At 41.6% G+C, this 21,724-nt stretch overlaps 1 protein-coding gene and 1 pseudogene across 3 annotated transcripts in view; one reads left to right on the forward strand and one right to left on the reverse strand.

Annotated features, from left to right (window-relative positions):
- Nucleotides 1-21,724, forward strand: part of jumu (jumeau) — a 90,636-nt gene that overhangs the window by 2,243 nt on the left and 66,669 nt on the right. The window lies entirely within an intron of this gene.
- LOC135697210 (aspartate aminotransferase, mitochondrial-like) lies at nucleotides 17,726-18,943 on the reverse strand (annotated as a pseudogene).

Below are 21,724 nucleotides of genomic sequence, written 5' to 3' on the forward strand. Positions count from 1 at the left end.
TAGATGGGTAGTGGATTGGCAAATGTCGGTGCGAACGGAAGCGAGGGGTGGTGGCGGCTGGTAGTGTGTTAGCGAATAGTTAATGAACCTTGCTGTGAGATATTTTGGCAATTCTCATGCGAAGGAACTGTGAGTTGTGACTCATTAGGTTTTGTGTCAAAATATGATCAATGGCTGTTCGGTTTTACATAAATGAGGGAAATGGAACTTCAAGGTGTTAATATTTTGCGTGATTCATTAGTTATAACCTAATTAACCTTGGGGATTGTCTATTTGGTTAGTTCGATTACCTCGCAATACAATCTTAAATCTTGGCCGCAAAATATTCTCCACAACCAAAAGACATTGTTCAGTAGATGACAGATAGCTTTCGGTTAGATGTCAAGTGTTTAAATTTAAGGTGAGTCGCTCGGTCAGCATCGTGTTCTCTTGCCGTGCGGATCTATTTGCTTTTTGCTGAAGGAAGTGTTACTGCTACCTAAAGCTACAACAAATTTAAACAGCTTTTATCAGTGCCAAAATTACTGCAAATAGTCTACCTTGCTTGACTCTTATTTCTCTGATCCTTGTTTGGATCCTACCCGAGGTAATCCTGCTTGGGCATCGACTTGATCTCTTGATCCCCCTTCTGATGAAATTAATTTGAGTATTTAAATGTATATGCTCACTGATAATGAGAACGATCCATCCTCCAGGCAACATTCTAATACACTTTCCCGGCCTAATGTCAAGAAGGAAGAAGTCCCCCCTATTGTGGTAACCACTTCCGATTTCCATGCTCTTCCCAAGGAACTTTTGAACTCGACCGTCTGTTCAAGGTTGTCTTGAAAGGTCTGCCCAGTGACAAAATTACTTGGAGTTGAGCCAGTCCAAATAATCAAAATGAAAATAAAGTCTCGCCCTGGCTGGCAATTCGCGCAACGGGATTTCTAATGAGTTTTATTTAGTTCACTTAAAGTGCTAATTCATTTGCTGTTAACAACGGTCAGCGAGCAACAAATTCTACATTGGTAGAAATCAAACTTCTAACCGACATATGGATGATTTTGACTTAAATAGGTGCATAACTGCTCCTAAAATGGAATTTTTATAGAAATCATTAATCGACATGATTACTGATATGCTGAAAACTAACTCCATGTTTGATGCTGTTCAAACTGGAGTTAACTTTGCTAATAGCATAGTCATGGCTTTGAAATACAGTAATGGATTTCGAATAGGAATACTCAATCTCTTAAAGATAAGCAAGACGAGCTATTTAATTTTTTGAGAGTTCACAACGTGTTCGATTCCATAAAGAAAGTTCTCGATTACTTTTTCGAAGGGACGTATCAACTTTTGTAAACAATGCATTTGATTGTCGATTTGACTCGCCCACACATTCCAACACTACCAACAGATAGGGGAATGTTTCTCCTGCCTGATAGTGGTGTTCGTATGCGTGAGTTACGTCAAATCGACGATCAAATGCATTGTTTACAAAAGCTGATACTTCCCTTCGAAAAAGTAATCGAGTGTTTGTTCTTTCAAATGCTGGTGTTAGATTGCGTGGATTCTCGAGAAATTTACGTTCTTACGTTTGCGTGTTCCGCCTATTTCAATTGTGCAGATAGAAGTTCTGTGAACTTCAGTTAAGCTCTGCTACCCTAAGATAAGTCCTATGCGTTCTGATGAAATCTACCCTACTTCAGAGTGGTTTTACAAACTTTCGAGTACTCCTGCCAATTTCCTGTAAACCAGTGGCGTCCCGTAACCTCACTTTTTACCTCAAAACCTGATGTAATGCCATATTCATACTCGAATCGGTATCTATCCATTGCAAATATTTAGATAATTGTTTATGTTTTTAGAGTTGGTGCACAAGTAGATTGAGGTTAAGGAAACGCCACTGCTGTAAACTTCGGAGAGGCTATACATACTGCAGAGATTTTAATTTCAGGCATATTCTGCGTGGCGTGATATGTAAGGTAACTCGCTGTCCTGATGAAGTAACATGTCACCTCAACGTTGGACACGATCTTTGAAGATCACTATAGTAAACTTGAAGTTTGCAAAATTTGGAGAAGTTCTCAGAAATTGTTAACGTTCGTAGAATTTCTCTGAAGATCAGAAAACAACTCTGAAGTGCGTAGAACTTTTTTAGAGTTTACAATACTTCCTTGAAGGTCGCAGAAATACTCTGAAGGAGTGCCTATGCAGTTTATGAATGATCTGATAACTTCAATGGAAGTTCTCTGATCATAAAAGAAACTTCTCTAAACTTCAAGCGAAGTTCTTTGAACATACAGGGATGTTCACAGAACATCCATCTAAAACTACACGGAACGCAGAATTTCCGAACAAATATTCACAGACATACCGACGAAAAGTTTACAGAACTTCCCTGAAGTTCAGAGAACTTAAACAAATCCCCAAGGTTCATCAAAGTTCCCTGAAATTCGACGAAAAGTTCAGAGAACTTCCGACAAGAAGTTAAGAGAATTTTCGACGAGAGGTTCAGAGAACTTCTGATGAGAAGATCAGAGAACTTCCGACGAGAACCTTAGAGAACTTTCGACTAGAAGTCCAGAGATTTTCCGAAGAGAAGTTTTGAAATGCTCACAGAACTTCATTTAAGTTCTCTGAAGTTCAGAGAACTTCCGACGAGAAATTTAGAGAACATCCGACGAGAGGCTCTCATGTTCAGAAGATGTTCTTAGTACGTCCGATGAGAAGTTCATAGGACTTCCGAGGAGAAGATCAGATAACTTCCGGTGAGAAGTTGAAAGAAATCGGCATATTAAAGTTGTATCTGAGATTGAAATTAATCATAATACGGCATGGTGCTTAGCAAAATCGTGGATAATTCGAGATTGGCGTTTTATCGAAGACTACAAATCAAGAAGACTGGTAATTCTGCCTAAAATCAGGAGACAGTAACGGGAACGCCTCTTCTGAGCAAAAGTGGAACCTGTGTATGATGGTGTGTGTTAATTCACGAGTGCATTCACACACAGCGGTAGAAATAAATAGCTGTCAATTATTGGTTTTGTTATGATTGTCGTAATAAGTGAAACGTTTCTTTCTTTGTTTTATGCTGACAACGAGTAAAATTCCAGCTGAATTTGAACAGATACCTAGCTACTTAAATTTGTTTTGAAAATTAAAACTATGGCAATGATGCCATTCACAATGTTGGTGGGACCTTCCTCGATCATTAGTTTGCTAATTCAGAATTATCTTCCACTTTTCCTAAGCCCTTTAGTGATGCATTTATGGGCATTCGTATGGTGAATTAGTAGTAAAATGCATGTCCGTTCCGCACGGCTTTGACACCTGGCCATAGTGGGGGGTTTAAGTTGTGACACTCAGCAACTTGGCACAGTACTCGCTGTCCATTTGAATGTCACTGGCCAATCCGACACTGTTGTTATCATTCTCTGGAAGTCGGTCGATTCCAAGAATTGTTACAGCATACAGAGGATCGCTATCAGGTGGTTTCATGTTCTGACAACATCTAAAATGGAAATATATTCTTTATCAATACGTACAGTTTGGGATTTTAGTCCTTCAACCTTTCATTTTCATTTTCTCCAACATTAGATCCTGCTACGCCTTCCGTTGGATCGTGATTTAGGTACCGGGTCTCTCTTCTTTATGAATCCTTGAATTTTCATCAACTTCCGAATGACGGTAGTTGACTCAATGGTTGTGGAATTGATTGCTTCCAACAGGCAAAATAAACAATATTACGGTTCCTCGTTCACAAGTAAAAGCTACTTTCACTAGGTATCGATCCGCGTTTCAATCCTCTACTTGATCCACCATGACAAGTTTTTCGATTTGGAGTTGGAAAACCACCAGCTTGCTGTGATAAGGATACAAATTGGCGTAAAATTTTGTAGAGCAAAACAAAAACAACAACGAGTTATGATTATTCGTTTCGGTGACATTAGGTCACACACACAGTCACTGTTTATGAGCAGTTTCACTAGCACTTGTGCTTCAAAGTTCCACCTTTCATTATCAGTGACGTTTGACATTTGTATGGGAGAAGGGAACAGTTGCCAGTCTTCTTGATTTGTAGTCTTCGGTTTTATCCTAGATGGAGCTTACCGCTATTATAAACAGGAGATCCACACTTTGCCTGAAGAATAAACCTGTTTATATTTATAGCGGCCATGGTTTATTTTGTGTCAATATGGTCTAGTTGTTGTACTACCAGGGAAAATGCACTTCAGAGGATTCAGAAAAAAAAGTTCTGAAGATGATTTTGAAGTTGCCTCTCTGGCACAGTACTACTGAGCTACATGGAATTTCGAATGTTGATAATTTAGAACAAATCTAGACTATCATTTGAAAGGGGCGGAAGAGCCAAAATGTAAACAAACCATGTTTTGCCACATATAGAGAGAACATGGCGTATTTCCATTTTTCAACTCTATCTGGTTGTTACGCCTTGCACTAGAACAACAAATTATATTGTTTTAATATGCAAAACGTACTGATTCAGTAGTATACAGTCACGCCCGAAATCTTCTTTTGAGTTTTCAGTGATGCATGATTATTGATTACACTATTAACTATATGTCAAACTAATAAAATCATTCAGAAAATGGACAGTCGTGAAATAGGATTAGTTTGTAGGTCATCAAAATTCGGAAGCGATTTTCTCGATATGGTGATGTTGGAATTCCGCCCATGTTGGACTAACATACCTTTCCTATTCCTACCAGTTGTAAGGGCGTAGCCAGGACAATCCTTAACTGTTGGAGCGAAATCTGCCGCAAGATGTTTTGCTTGAGCAACGGATCCTTAGCCATTCTGCTCTCTGAACACTGGAGTCGTTTGACCGCCATTGGGTAACTGTCTGGGAATTCAAAGTTATCATATTTCCTCGCCGACTCGTTTAGTAGTAGTTTCTAATATTCGGGCACATCGTTTGTCCTCTTCAGACATTACCGCACCCGTTGGTTTGATTTCGGCCTCCTCAAAAGAAAAGTACTTCTTCAAGGCTTCGTCAAAGGCCTCTGCTTCCCCACACTCACAGATGTGATAGCTGTATTCTGGATGTTCTTGAGTACGCTGACCTCCGTAGACACACCAACCTAACCACGTCTTGACGGCCGTAGGGCCACCCGTAACACCTTCCCGAGTTTTTAACGAAAGCGCCAGTCGCAGGTTGTCGACATCGATGAGCAATGTGGGAATTGCGTGGTGATAACCTCCAACAGGAAGTCCAGCGAGGTGGGGGTAAATATTAATCAGCTCGTCCATTGGTAGACTCTGCATAGGAAGACCCAAAGCTTGGATTGTGCGAACGTCGTTCATTCTGTACCGTTTAGAATGTCCGCAGCCGGCGATGAGGATCGAGATGCGCTGTGAGTCAAGTTCTTCCCTGGTCACGTCACCGGTCCACTTCAAGCAGAGTGGCTTTTTGTACCCGGGAATGCCCAATTCCTCAAACTGCTTTCGAACATTGTTACGGATGATCCTTCGTCTAAAAAGGCAAAAGTTTTCACGTTTTTGAGACCATTGTGTAATGTGATCGGAAGTATGCGGAAAAGTAAAGACGGTATGGATGTTTCGTTGAGGTGATACTGTACATGCGACTCGCTGGTTTGTCCCTTGTACTTCGAAGCGGAGCATGTAAGAGTGGATTGTGTCGATATTGACATCCGTCGACCTCACAGCGTTTCGTACTGCGGCACGCTCTTCGACAAGCAGGTTCGGCACAATTGCAAACTTTGCACTTTCTTCCAGCGGTCGTCGACCGGTAATGCGGACAATATTTTGCAATCCTTTACGCGATGTCCTTCTCTTTTACACACCAAGCAATCCACCTTTCCCGTTTCAGCGTGAATTAAATTACAATCTCGTGGCTTCGGGCGATCCTGTTTGCTGTATCGATCGAAAGTAGTGGCTACGTTCGACACGCTGTAGGCATCGCTGGCGATCTCCTCCATGAAATCGCTGAAGGTCTTCAAATTTACCTCGCTGCAACATTCCTCTCCGAGCTAAACCATTTCGTTCTTCTAGTTAGCGTGGGTAAGTACTCCCGTACCCAACGCTTCCAAAACGAGTTCAGCCGTTCATGGATCATGGCCCACGATCGCTTCAAGAGTGCGTTATTATCTTCGTACTGCACGACTGGTTGCTTGACACCGGATGAGCTCCCTAGAAGGAAATGGTTAGGGGTGATTGGTTCCTGCTCCGCAGAGTCCAGCGGAAGCTAGATCAACGGCCTGCTGTTGACTATGGATTCTGCTTTTACAATAATCGTGTGCAGATCATCATCGTCTAGTTTTTCGTTGTCATAGGCTGCCGTCAGCGCTGTTTCCACGGATCTGACCATTCGCTCCCAGGCGCCGCCCATGTGAGGTGCACCCGGGGGAATGAATCGCCAAGCTGTTGTTGAACTGGTGAACGTAGTCGCAAGCTTGGTATTGATTTGCTCACGTTGTAATCGCTCTGCACCTTGAAAGTTGGTGCCGTTATCGCTGTGGATTTCAACGGGAAATCCTCTACGGCACACGAATCGACGAACGTACGCTACACAGGATTCAGTTGTCAAGTTGCTCGTGATTGCCAGGTGGACGGCTCGTATCGTCAGACAAGTGAAGAGCGCAATCCATCTTTTCACTTGACTACGCCCAACTTTCACAAGAAAGGGACCATAATAGTCCTGTCCAACGTAGCTGAATGGACGGGTGAATGGTGATAAATCTGACTTGCGGAATTGGGGCCATCTGTGGAATGTTCGGTCGCGCTTTCCGTATCTTGCAAAGATTGCACTGAGCTGTGACGAAATTCACGAAAGAGCGAAGCTTCGGAATATGAAAACGTTGACGAATCTCATTGACTGCGGTCTCTTTGTTGCCATGCTTGAGTTGACGCTGATAGTGATCCACCAGAAGCGCTGCCAGTCGATGTTTCCCCGGAGGAATGATGGGGTATTTGGTATCAGTTGAAGCACATTTCGCTGCCGCGATTCTGCCGTTCGCGCGTAGAACTCCAAATTCATCCAGCATTGATGTGACCTGGTAGATACTGCTGGATTTCTCTAACGGCCGTTGTTGCTCTGATAATCTCGTCAGGAAAGGATTGCCACTGAACTAGTCGGAAAATTGAGTTTTCGGCCATTTTCAGCTCCTTCTTCGTAAGAACCTTGGTGTTAAGACGAACATTGCGACAGTTGTTGATGAAACGGTGGACGTATGCCATGGCGCGTTGCAGATAAGATTTAGTTTTACTTCTAAGGTGACAATTGTTATACTGACATGCAGGTATAGAAAACTTGTTTGAAATACTAAATTGCCAAAGCAAGAACAAATTATTAGGCTTTCCTGTTACGTTTAAAAAAAAGAAAATTGTTTTTTTTTCGAACCGTTTCCCACGGTGGCCACTTACGTTCAAGCTGGATCGCTTCAAAACCAATAGAAAAAAAGATTAGTATAACTTTCATTTGCAACTGGTTTCATCACATTTGGTTAAGAATTTGATTTTTTACAGGAAAAGCAAAAAAAGTGTCACCTATACTGCTGTGAGATGACAAAGTGACGTAAACGCCAACATGGTAAATTTTCACTTTTTACAATGTTCGAGCTCTGCATTCTTAATTACACCCAAAAACACTTCAAACTTGTACAAAATTTGATGTTGAGGCATGCAGATAAAGTGACGTAAGCCATGCATTTTCGGAGAAGCAGTGAAAATTTTTCACTGTTTTTAAACATAAGTGACGTCCACCATAAGTGCTGAACAATTAAAAAGTTATTTTAAACATCAAGGTGCATAATTTTATCTTCGTTTAGATCTTATTGACCAGATCCAGTAATATTGTTGCAATATTCCTTAATCATTACGAGGTTAAACAACATTATTTGTTTTCTGAACAATTCACTAAATGGATTTACGTCGCTGGACGGTTAAGCACAAGAATCAGCAAAGCCCAATTCTACTTCACCACTTCAAGATTTAGAAGCACGAATCTCGCCACCCTGAAAATTGAACTAGATTCGTGTTTTTCTCTGCACTTAAATACTGAGGCACATCAGGGTGTCGACTACCTATTGTAATGTTGCTGCTATTTCAATTTAAATGGAATTAACTTATAGGATGTTGGAGGTAAAAGCGCTGTTTTGACGTTTTCCCACCGGAGAAATCCACCCGCGAATTAACTTTTGGTTAAGCGTACTATCCGGAATAAATATTTCTTGCGGAGCTGGGTCTCAAAATGTGCTCAAGGCAAAACAAATATAATGGGATTAAAAACAAGCGTTTCATATGTGAAATGCAAAGTGACCAGTGAACCGGGAGAACCGGGAAAAAGCTGGGAATTTGAAGTCACCGATTTCAAGACCCTTGGACTGGATAACTACAGTGACTATGAAGAACTATTAAGAGAATTTTAGAATTTTTCCAAAACAAATTTGATAACACCAAGGTATTTCCGAGAATATTTTCTAGGGAGCTTTAGGAAAACCTCTGAAAGAGTTTTTATTATAACTCCCAAGAGTGAAGAGGATTCCATGATTCTTAAAAATACTAAGGGGCGCGATTGAGGGTAAAATTCAAAAATAAGGTACAATTTAATCGATGTTAGTAGGGAAGAGGAGTACAAGTTTTGTTCACAAAACCTAGAAAGCCCTTTTCAATTGTCGGTCGAGAAACTGAGGCAAATTGCATGGAAATTCGGAGAATTGCTTGCAAATTTAAAAAAAATTGAAGCACCAGTGTATTCTTAGTGTTCTACGGAGAATTTTTAGACTATCATAATACAAAAATCAAGGGATTTCCAGAGAGAATTTCAAGTTTATTTTAGAGGAATGCTGGAAAGATCTCTGTGACAGGAAATTAATCTAAAGGAAAAGCATGAAAACAATAAATATAAGCCTATAAAGTTTTGAGAAAAATTTTCATACACAAATTTTGAGGACTTCAAGGACATATCGCAAAACCAAATTTAAGATCCTGCTGTCTTGGAAATTACCCATTTAACCTTTGGCTTAATCGCATTCAGTTTTATGCTTAATTAAAATACCTAAACCGCGAAAATTTCCTAAATTCCGGAGAAAAACGAAAAAATTCTAATCAAGATTTGCTGGTCACCATGAATAGTTTTTGGCAACACGAGATTTCTGTCTTTTTTTGCAGTCCATAAAGCACTGAGGAATGTTATAGCTGATGGTGTTGTATTGCCAAAAACGGGTAGGCACTGCACCAGGATTTTTTTTTTGAAAATTACTGGGAAATCAGGGAATTTTGTTTTCTTTATTGAGTCGAACCCTGTACATTTTCCGCTTCGTACATTGAGAATTCCTGCAGTTGTAAGGCCTATAAAAGAAGTAGCCTTCGGAGTAAACTGACAAGATCTTTGAAGTTTATCTATCTAGATTTGTTCCATAAAACCTTAGAGATTACAATACAAGCCTCATTCATTGTTTGACTGTAATGTGATTGGAAGCCACGACCAGTGCAAGAATTACCTATAGTTGCAGATACACGACAGTGTAGCAGTAGGGTGTATCATACTTGTTCAAGACCTGCAGAGAAAACTACATTCAAAAGACTAATCACGATGCATCAGAATTCTCACTCTAGCGATTTGGGACTGGCAATCCCAGGAATCCAAATGTAGTCAATAATTCGGCTGTATGAAATTTGTAACCAAGTATTTTGGAATGTTCGCATACACTAGAAGAAAAAAAGCCTAGTCCAAAACCACGTGTCCGTTTCGCTTAGCAACCGTGAGCGTCGTCGACGTTAAAGCCTCCTAAGTCGAAGCTGTGGCGGGCTCATACAAAGCAATTTAAGTCGGTTACAATAGTGCCAATTCATCTTTTTAATGTTCGCACTAAAGACCGCCTACCAGCTGAACAGAATTAAAAATGACTTTGAAATCTACTAGCCTCGTAGATTTCCGACCAACTCTACTTCTTGCCAACTAGAATGCCAGACAAAACTCATTATCCGTTCAACATCAGATTGAACTTTTTCTAGCTCGCTCTCTCTCTCTCTCTCTATTCATTGCAGCTTCTCGTCAGCGTGCTCCTCAAGTTCATGGCACTCTGTGTCTGGTCGGTTGCTCTTTCGTACCTACACACAACTTCCACTGTACGTTCGTCGTACCTATCGAGATTACAATCGCACACCGACGTCGTCCGCGTTTGTCTGTGGCGAGTTCAGCCTCCGGGGTTTCTGACCACAGAATAGTTGCGAAACTATTTTTTTTTCTCCTCGGCTGCGTTGGTTGGTTGAGAACATTTCGCACTCAAAATTTACATACTTTTCACGTGGCTGATTTCTAATTCTACTTCGCGGTTCGGTCCGACGATTTTGCATGAATATTCTAATCGGAATCGAAATAGGATTTCGATTCGACTGACGACGACGAATCAATTGCCGAGTACAGTGTCGTCATCGTTCGTCAGCCGACGACGACGAAGAATGGCAACAGGAAAACGGAAATGTGTGTCATCACCTTTTCGCAACACGTGAGGCGAATCCTGCACCGGACCCGGCAGGAACGCGTTGTTTTGTGTATCAGCTGCTATGTTTTATATAGGTTTTTTTTTATATTATGGATATTTTTTTGTGGACGTGTTTTTCCCCCTGTTTTCTTCTGTGTCACATGCAGCTTCGAGCTGTTGTGGTTGATGTTTACCAGGGAAGGATGTTTTTAGATGGTTTTCGCCTACGAAACCATTTGGTTGGGCTTGTCTGGATTGGGAACGAACTGTTTTTGTTATTTCAACAAATTTTGACATTCTTGACTGGCTGTGTTCGTGTTCGATTAGATTAGATTAGAGTCAAGATATTTTGAAATTGAAGCTATTAAAATTGCAGTGATGGTGATAGTGATAAGCGTCGCTAGAACTATTCCACAGCTGCAGACAGTATATCATCAAGTCCTTTTGTCTGTGGATTTGGGAAAGTACCTCAAATCCCCTCGCCCATCAAATGAACTAGTCAAACACATACTTCACGACCCCTTCTTTTAACCTTCAAGTACTAATAACCATTATAACCGAAAAACATTTTTTTATAGTAATTGAGTGGAAGCAACCCTGCAAATAAGTAATGAGAAGAATTTTAAAATAAGGAAATTCTGAGAGTATTGACTACTTTGAAAATTTGCAAGATAATTTCAATTCAATTCTAAAGAGAGTTACTAGAAAATCCAGATATAAGTACCAAGGGGATCGAATTCCAAAGCAATTCTGAGACTCATTTTTATGAGCATTCCGGAAATCATTCCAAGCGAATATCGTGAAGAATTTCTAGAGAATTCTAAGTGAATGTGGTGTTAAAATGGGTTGTTAAATAACAGTCTTTGAACGGGACCCAAGTGGGAAATAATATTGTAATCTAACTGAAAATCCGTCAATATGTACTACCAATTTATCACAAGAATTTAACTCTTTCTGTACAAATGTGTGGTTCTGAGAAGGACTGATTGTTCGCTCCAAGTCAAAAGGCTCTACCTCCTGGCGTTGGAGATACTGCTGCTAGTTGCTCAGGGGATCTACATTGAGCTTTTTTACCACGACGTCGTTCTTAGATTAAAGCTCATCCCACGTCTGCTCGATATCATCCGATCGACTCTGTACAAATGAGAGAGTGAGATTATATAGAAAATGCCGATTGAGCTTAATGCAAAAACAGCTTGTTTTGAAGGGGTGAGTCTCCTCATTAAGGAAGTTTTTTTTTAAATTATCACTTTAAATTTTTTACATTTTTCAAATCGCTCTAAACGGAAAATGGGAAATGTCAGCAGATTCGTTGAGTTATTTCCTATCGATTGGTGTATTTGAATTTCAATTTCATCTACAGCTTAAGCTTGCTTGCTTGAGCTTGATTGACTGCCCACGGTTGCTACTCTGTTACTGCCAGATCAGCTGTAATTACACAGAGAACCAATAGACGATGCTTGGGACTAGCAATCATCCTGAATGTGTTAAAACTGGTGATCTCAAATTAGGCAATACCAGCGCCGGCCGCGCCCGAACACAGGTCAAGAAAGGAATGGGAAGGATTGTGTTGACATGACACTCGCTTTGATGGAAGCCGAGAACACCTCTGCACTTCCACGAGGAATCACTGGGATGTTGGATAAGATGGTTGGGTTTGCAGCAGGATTCGTTTTGGTAAACGATAAGCTGAATTGATGTCCTAACGATCATATAACGCGAAGGAGCTTGGGACTAAACCCACGGACTTCTGCTCAGTAAGCAAAAACGTTTGCCACTAGGCAGACGAGCACCTTTTTAATCACCGAGTTGCTGTTATTACCATGTAGTCATATTAAAAAAAAAAACGATTGACGAATCTTGAATGTGGATGGGCCTGAGATTAGACTCATGATGTTCTGCTCAGTAAGCAAAAACGGTTGCTCTAAGGCCACCGAGCCCCTCATATCACATAATACCGTTGCTCAAATTTGTGTATCCATTCAAACCCGGAACCAACGACAACAACGAGTTTCGCAAAAAAACACGATACACAAGCGATTTTACCATAAATCTCTTTGATATGTAAGGACCTGGGACCGCGTTTTTCTGCTCAGTAAGCAGGCCACTGTAACCGACGATCTTTCAAATCCGAAAACTAAAAACTACGAAAAAGTACTTAGGCCTTCATTAAGTTCCACTTTCACGCGACGTTCAATGACAGGGTCCTATCCAGGATTACATCTGAAAAATCCAAATCTGGCCAACGCCCACCTTAAACCTAAACCTGTTCTAATCCACCTGAAATGACTAACGAATGGAAGACTTTGACTACCCAGCCATGCAATAGTCTCATTCCGTGCCTTATGGCAACTTGATGATTCTATTGGGCTCATCTTTTGGCACCACCCAGGGGAGACTTGGTCCTGCACCCAATGCTTAACTTATCTCCATTCCACTCAGCTACTCGCAATTTCTTGTGATATACTGGGCGGAATATTATTATATGAGACAATTCAATGCAGACGTCTTTCCAAATTTGGCAGATCGACAGGTAATCGGTGAGTTACCACGATAGTTGCTATTCAATAACTCGACAACGTCCCATCGTCAACGCCTGCCATGAGAATTTCCCATTTGAGACGCCAACGAAATGACGTCATCGAGCTATCGATCAACTACCCTGGTTATCGCCTGGTACCTTATAGCACGATGCTAGGAGGCGAACCGGAAGAATCGATGAGCTACCTCTCCCCCTTGAATTTCAATTTCATCTATAAATGACAAAGTTATAAGCGCGGAGTTTGTGGATGTCGAAGCCTCCCTTTGCGTGAACCAGCATTACCTCTTTGACCAAATAATCATCCACGTTATGGTTTTTGACTATGGCACCAGTCGCACTTGGATGTAGTTCGGTAAACTCCTGCGCATTGAGGTTTTTGAAGTATTATCGGGTGAACAAGTGGCGCCGAAGGTAACTACGTCCATCGTGGATAGGATTGGAGGGACTATTTCGCCAAAGGAAGCACTGCACCAGACGGTCTTGGATACGAATCAACAGTTGGTGAAACATTTCCCTGATGGCACCACAGACGGCCACGGGAAACTGACGGAAACGGCTGAGAACAGCTGGAGTTGAAAGAGACTATTAGCCACCACTGCTGCATCCCAAACCAACCGTACCTTGTTCGATTGTTTTGGGGTTGATGTGGAAGAAACCACAATTCCTATCTGCGATTTCAATGATGGATTTTACTCGAGTTTCCTCTCCAATAACTGTAAACGATGAACTGCCATTGGGTAGCTATCCGGGAAATCTGGATTCTCGTCCCGCTATACCTAGAAGACCGGTCTCGAAACCACGATCCGTTCTTCTTGTTGTTAGCTCCAAAATCTTTCTCGCTCGCATTTCTTCTTCTGACTCCAGGGGTTCGTAATGCCCAGTAGCCCCAACCTCTTCCGTCCAATAGTCCCGTAGTTGTTCGTTGAGCTGATGATCTGGATCGGTGACTGCAACAACATGAAAGTTGACCACTGCTCTCTGCATAGATGAACCGACCACACACCCATAAACGCTCCAGCCTAGGAGACATTTGGCAGCGATCGGATCCGTTGGCCCACCTTCAGTGGAACGCCTAGACAAAGATTGTCCCATCCAATCAGTAATTTTGGTTGAACTAGATCATAATCTTCCAACGGAAGCCCTCGCAAATGAGGATACTGTTGGCAGAGTTCCTTGTACCTCGATGTTTGCGAAGGGAGCACCAGACAGCTAACCGATCGAACTTGACACAGCTTGTGACGGTTATCATTACTTTTTTCTGATATGTCCAGCTGCACTCGTTGTGACTCTGGATTACCTTTCCCGTCCACTGCAATGTCAATGGTTCATGCTCAAACGATCAGCAATTGTATCCTCTAACAGGGTGGCCAGCAAACCGGGAAAACCGGGAATACCGGGAAATATCCGGGAATTTGAAAAGCAACCGGGAAAACCCCGGGAATTTGACGAGAGAACCGGGAAAAATAAATTAACCATACCATTTTTTACACCAGAATTTCAGAATAAACCATTAAAACAGAGTGATCCTTTACCAAATGAATGTCTTGCTCTATTTGCTGCATAATTTTCTTCAGTTTCCCGTCTTATTGTTTTCAAAATTTAATCACTCAGCAATATTGCTAATTGATTTTTGTCGTTTCAATTTCAGATTTAAAGTGCATGGTGCTTAAAAGAAAATATTGAAGATGCTGGACTTTGGAAACAAATATTTGTAAAAGCCGAAATTGAATTATTCTTTTCCGCGGTTTTAATTTTTCGTTTTTCAAAATTCTCATGATATGAATTGCAGAATAAACTTGGAATTCTGCTTTGAATTATCATGGAATTCTTCTGAAATTAACCAGAAAACACTCCGCGTAATAATTACCGTTGAATTATTTTTGGAATTTACTGGAAACCCCTTCTAAGAATTTAATTGGAATCCTTCTTAGAATTCCCTTGAACCTATTCGGAGACTTGGATTCCTTTGAAAACCTTTTCAAAAATTTCTTTAAATTCTATTCAAAACAGCAGAAATCTTTCGAAATGTTATTTAGAAACGCTTTGGAGTATTTTAAAGATTTTTTTTTCTAATTATCAGCAAATGTTTTGCAATTAATTTTGTTGGAGTTCTGCGATAAATCTTTAGGACTAGGGTTGAAATTATTGCCAGAACACTCTTAGAACTCAGTTTCTTGTTGAATTCTGATGATAATTCTCTTGGAATTCTTTAAATTCATCTGTCATTTTCCTATCGATTTAAAGTTTTGTTTTTCACAACTCCTTGTGAAATCTTCTAAATTTACCTAAAAATTTAATTTAGAACTTGCATTCTTCTCCACAGAAATCCCTTCAAATTCATCTAACAATTTCTAAGGACTCTAATTCTGGACTTCTGCTCAGATCTTCTCCTTCGAAAACTGTGTGAGAATCCTTCTTAATTTTTGTTCGAAATCAACACTTTGAATTCTTTTAAATTTTACTAAAAATTCCAAGCTTTGTCCGCAAGATTCTATAGATTGTTCTGTAATTTGTTATAACCCTTAAAATGCTTCCAAGTCTCAGAGCGTGACAATTATGACTCCACGACTCATACGTATTTTTTTTTTTCAAATCTATGATCTTGAAATTGTTTCAAAATCTCACATTCTAATTATTTTTTCTCCAAATCTTACATCACCAAGATTGTTATTAATCACAAATGTTGAAGAAAAGTTCTAGTTTCAGACTCTACACACATTTCAAAGCCCCAGAATCTTGGGAATCTCCATAATGCTATTACAGTAAATTCCTTCCAGCTTTTTGTTGAATATTAATAACCGGGAAATTTTTAAGATTTAAACCGGGAAAAAACCGGGAATTTCAAAATGAAAATTCGCTGGTCACCCTGCTCTAAAAGAGTGATTGCGGATCCTTCCCCGCATACAAGATCGCAGGAAGGACACGGAACATAGGAAAGAGACCGTGCCCATGCGTGAGATAGTTGGCGGGCATATTCGGGGATGGTTGGGATGGGGAGAAAGAGTGGAAAAGTGTATTATGCTTCTGCACCTCAATCCCACAACCTTGCCAGGACTTGCAAGGCCACTTTCCGTGACTGTTGGGAAAGGTTTGACACATTGATGGACAAGCTTCCATCAGTCATCAACGTTGAACGATTTGAATCGATGGCAAGCTACCACTCGATATCCCTCTCGTTCACATTACGCGCATTGCTTTCCTGGTTTCTCGTACGCTGACTGGATTGCAGAGACAGAGGAAGAAGCCGGAAGCGACGAATGCGTCTGTACCATACCTTTCTCCTTGGACCTCTTTTGTTCGTCCGGCTGGAGCCCGGAAGATCAAAAGACATTTGAATTACTGCCTTCCATGAAGTCGCCAATGGTGCATCATGTTGCTTGCTTTTGTAGACCGCCCATTCCACTTTTCAATGATCCGGGTATCTTCTTCAAGAGATCCTGCATCGGGTCAGCCAAATGTAGGAATTGATTCGCCGCCTTCAAGTGATCGACGAGATTTTGTACGGTCAATCCAAATTCCACCACCGTTTCAAGTCGATCGTGTCTAGGTGCTGGAGCTCGATGAGCGATCGTACAAAGTTCGCAGGGTGTTGACGACTTGTGGGACGCTAGAAGGAAGCTGCAGTCTACTCCGTACCGATTCTAATTCGTGGCCCTTCAAACATCGTTGTAGGCAGATGAGATTTTCCACATCAGTGGATCCAAACGCTGCTGTGGTTTGTTCGAAGCTTCATATAAATATTGGCCAATCTACCCCGATTGCCAGATAAATGTGGTGATTCCTTTCCCATCACTTGTCTAGTTGCCATTTTACTTGCCTCTAGAATTATGAGAGGTGCTGCACGCTCCTAGCGTGGTACGGTTGGCGGAAACTCCGGAATTCCTCTGGGAACTAAGGGATCGATACCCGATGATTGGAATGGTGGATGATTTGGAATTGGGTAGGGATGTCTATCGGTCATCTACTGACCTCTAGGCCAGTAACGAGGCACATTAGGCACTTGCGAAATCGGAAAGCGGCCGGCGCCGGTGCACAGTGGTGCCAAGGGTATCAAAACACGCGCTTTTTTATTTGCGCTGAACCCTTGACTGAATCGCTTATGTACTTTAAATATGTTTCGATTTTGTCAATAAACATAACCAACAATACAAAATACAAAACTGATTTTAACGATGTCTCCACAATAAAAAAAAAACCTTTATATCTCAGCAGTTATAAGAGCTAGTAAGTTATAGTCTTCAGCAAAGTTGTTCACAGTAATGTTTTCTACAGCTTTGCCAAACGTAATAAATTTTGCATCTCACTTTTAAGTGGATTAATCTTTAATTTTCTTTTACCATAAGAAGGAGTGTTGTAACCCGAGAAACTTCTCAGAAGACACCTAGTACCTTTACTCAACCATTTCAGCGTAAATAAAAAAGCGCGTGTTTTGGTACCCTTGGCACCACTGTGCGGTGGTGTAGTGGTAAGCGTGACTGCTTTCTAACCCCAATGGGTCTCGGTTCAATCCCAGTCGAGGTTGGTGGGATTTTTCTGCGGCATAAAAATCTCTGGTCACGTCTTCCGTCGGAAGGGAAGTAAAAAGCCGTTGGTCCCGGTCCCATGTGTGTTGAATGGGTGCGATATCCTACGCATGTGTGGAAGCTGCCTTCCTGCACATTCGATTGTCGTCAATGGATGGCAATCGATGTCCGTCGGTGATTGGCACTAGATTGCGGAAAAGAGCCCGACGTTAAATTAAGGAATTAAGAAGCTCGAGGTTGCCTTGCTTGGTTACGGCGTGCATGGCTTCAACCAGATAGTCGACATTCTTGGTCGTAACGCCGGCCATCGAGATACGACCGTCTTTGGTTGAGTAGACGCTGAATTCCTTCGTCAGTCGTTCGCACTGCTTCTGGTCCATTCCGGTGAAGCAGAACATGCCGATCTGGTCGGTGATGTGTTGCCAGTTGCGGAAAGAGCCCAGCTTCTTCAGAGTTCAGAGCATCACCAAGAGTTTCCGTCACCAAACGAGCACCGTGAATTGAAGGATTGGAATACATCGGATGAATCAGGATCTTAATCTACGACATGGTACGGCCGGCTTCCTCCTTGTCGGTGCAGACCAACGAAAATGCTCCAACACGTTCACCGTCCATGCCTAAGTTTTTGGCGTAACTCTGAGCAAGTGCAATCTGGTGACCGTCCTTCAGGAAGGCACGAACGGCAAACGCATCCTTGGTGACATCACCGCTGGAAACGCCCTGTTAGGCTATGTCGAAGAATGGGAATAGGTTTCGTTTCTTCATGACGGCGGATATCTCGGCCTACTATTCCGGAAGCGGGTCGACACCGGTTGTATTGTGCGCGCAGGCATGCGGGAGAACGATGGAACGTTCTGGAATTTTCGTGCTCGGCTGGTAATACCGATGGGCTTTGACGTTCAGTTCCGAATAACGGAAGATTGGACCGTGGCTACCCCAGGATGGAGTTGGAAGATAGATGTCCTTCGAGCCCGGGAAGAATCCATTCAGGAAGGCTCCTCTGATGCGCAGGGCACCGGTTCCACTGACTGTCTGTACCGTGGCATTCTGTCCGTTTGCTACGTGCCAAGGCCAGTGAAATGCTGTCGGTCGTTCCGCCAATGGGCGAGTATTCGCACGAACGGTTTGACATTGTCATCCCGGTAGGCACCCACACCAAGGTTGATCTTCTTCGGGTTGGTATCCCATTGCCGTTTGTAGGCTTCGGTCACACCCAGGATTACGTCCGGTGGACCCATCTGCACCACACCCTACCATGACCAGGCTCTTTTACCGATGAAACTATTGAATACAGCTGAATTCTTCAGCAGAGCAGCTGAGCCGTGAATCGTCTTGGAACAGGCCATTTTTCACAAATGCAGTTTGGAGTAGTGATCAAAATGCTGTAGTAAAATGGATTGATAGCGAGATTATTATTCCGAAAGGAAAAAAATAGTTATAATCGTACACTGCTCTATCCAGTGCTGTTAATTTTCATATCATTCGATTGAAGATGAACCATTCAATCAATTCTGTGAAAACGAATTCTCACATGACCATAATTCGAAGAGGAGCCCCTTTCTCATTCGTCACTGTCACTGTCAATTGAGTTACTCACTATCATTTGATATACGACAGTAGAGTATGGAAGAAACCCAGCAAAATGTTCCCGAACAGACAAGTCGACCCGATGTCGGATCAATGTAAGGCAAATTTAAGGTCGATGTCGTGTTGTTGTCTGGTCAATGTTTGGTTTATGTCTGGTCAACATCGGGTTGGGGTTTGGTAGAAGTTAGATTGGTGTCGAGTTGACTTAGATTTTTCGCCGGAATGTCGACCAGAGCTCCGTTCATGTGTAGGTTACACTCAATTGAATGATATCAAGCGTTTCTCAAATGAGAATGATCCATGCCTTCGTCAAATGACTAAGCAACTGATATCACCCATTCGAATGAGGTCTCCTTTGGTAGCGGATAGCTGCTTCTCATTTTCATCAAAAAATTTCATTTGATTTTGAGAATTTACAGCACTGCCTCTATCACTGGTTGAGAAGGTAAATTTCATCCAATATAGAAAATTATTCCAGGCCCCACAATTTTCTCTATTTATTTATCTAAGTGATAACAAATCTCTAGTAATAGAAAAACTTTGTCCAAAACTCTAAAAAAATCCCTAAATCACTTATTTTTCACGATAGAAATTCGAAGTCCTATACGCATTCAAATTTAGTTTTATGTCCGTGATTTTCCACCTTGGAAAGTTTTCCTCGTTCCAGAATAATGAGATCTTTTCTATGTGTTAGGTGTTACAGAAGATTATTTTCTTGGGAGAAATGGTGCCAAGTAAAAGGACGACTGACTAGTTAGTCCGTTATAGCGACTACAAAGAAGAGAACGATAATTTTACTCAAATACTCATGGCTACCTTAGATATAAATTTAATTCTAGAATGCAGCTCCATCAAAAATCGCTTCATCTATATCCTAGATCTTCAAAAATTTACTGTCCTGTGAAAATTTGTCTAAATCTGTGACTGAACATTTGTAGGGGAAATGGCTCTAATGTTGGCCTATGGATCTAAGATTGGGCCCATCGCTGAAAATCTGCTAATTATCAATTTTATCTAGATGAACGCGTCATTAGGCTAGAGAAAGGTCTGAAGAGGGTAGGTAGATAGTTCCGCTAGAGTACGGCAGTATGAAAATTGAATAGAAGTTGAAAATGAGCGAAGGGCCATTAGGTAGTGATGAAACGTCGCTAGAACTATTCCACAGTCGCAGACAGTATATGGGCAAGTCAAACGCGCACTTTTTAGCCTGTAGATTTGAAGAACTACTTCAAATCTCCTCATCCATTGATGAGTTAGGTAAAGAAGTGTGCCTTTGACTAGTACTGTCGCATTAATGGCTCTTTGTTCATTTTCAACTTCTATTCAATTATCACGAGGAAATGGCGGTTAGAATTGGATCACGGTCTTATCAAATTCATAATTATGTTTCGAGATCAAATTTATGAGATCCTTAAATTATTTGTTTTATTTTCAAGAAAAATGTCTAAAGTCCACATAACCCACTACCAGCTCTGCTTTAAGCGGGTTTTGATGACGAATCAAGTAACTTTCATCGACATAAATTAGTCTGAAGCTTTGTGAACTTTCAATCTGGATCTTTCGTTTATCATCCGGGTAAAATAATTTGAAAGACACTATTTTGACTCTGTGTCTAGATTCGAAAACTAATGAGCAATACTCCAGCAAATTGAGCAAATTAATCTGAAATAAAAACGTGAAACATTGATTTAACGAACCTCGGCAGCAACACCGATTTGTGTGTCCCACCGAGAAGACGACCCCGCTGGCTGTCTGCCTGGTCCATTATGTTGACTGGATCATGAAGGCCGTTAATGTTGGCGGCGGGTGGCGAACACGATGGATGCTCGTCTGGTTTGGATGCAATTTTCGCTCAAGGTTTTCCCCTTGTCTTCAGAGTGCGCATACAGCAGCAGTCCCGTGTGCGAGTGAGCGAGAGATGGACTGTGTAAAGTGAGCGAAAAGGATTCCACTACAGCACAGTGTACGGTGAAAAATAATGGGTCTGGAGGGTAGCAGTTTCAAGGACGGGGCTGTGGAAGGGGAGAGGGAATGTAGCCCAATTGGGGGTGTTTTTTGGTGTCGCTTTCAACTCTGCGTAGCCTTTTTAGAAGGGTTGAACATTGGCATCGGTGGAGCATCAGGGTAGCAGAAATTTGCTATCATTTGCAGAGGTGTTGCTCGCTCTCTGTCGACAATAATGGTTGCTACCATGGTGCTAATAGGATACTAATTCTGCAAATGCTGACTGCCTGCTTTTGAATTTGCTATTTGCGAGGGAACAATCTAGTTTCTCTGTGTGTGATAGTCGAAAATGTGCAAAGTCAACCCGATTTGAAACGTATGCAACTATTTGCCAAACTTTCTTCTTACGGCGCTTTTGGCGCCAATAAATTCACCGAAATATTGAGTACAAATCACTTAACGCCTTACTCTCAACAAACGGTGGACACTTCTCAGAAGGTTGAATCTTTATTGCACTTGAACAACTGAGCGTCGTCAAATTGCATGGCGAATTCTAGTCAGTGGCATTTATCTGCCTCTTTGAGTTTGGCAGGTTGTAAAAATGTAACGCCCAAATAGCGAAAGAGGATGGAACGAAGCAACGGGTTGTAAAACTGACTTGGCTAATAAACCCCAGG

The sequence above is a fragment of the Ochlerotatus camptorhynchus genome, unplaced genomic scaffold, assembly GCF_037179485.1.
Source record: "Ochlerotatus camptorhynchus isolate MF236.1 unplaced genomic scaffold, CSIRO-AGI_Acam_v1.1 ptg000069l, whole genome shotgun sequence".
Lineage (NCBI taxonomy): Eukaryota > Metazoa > Arthropoda > Insecta > Diptera > Culicidae > Ochlerotatus > Ochlerotatus camptorhynchus.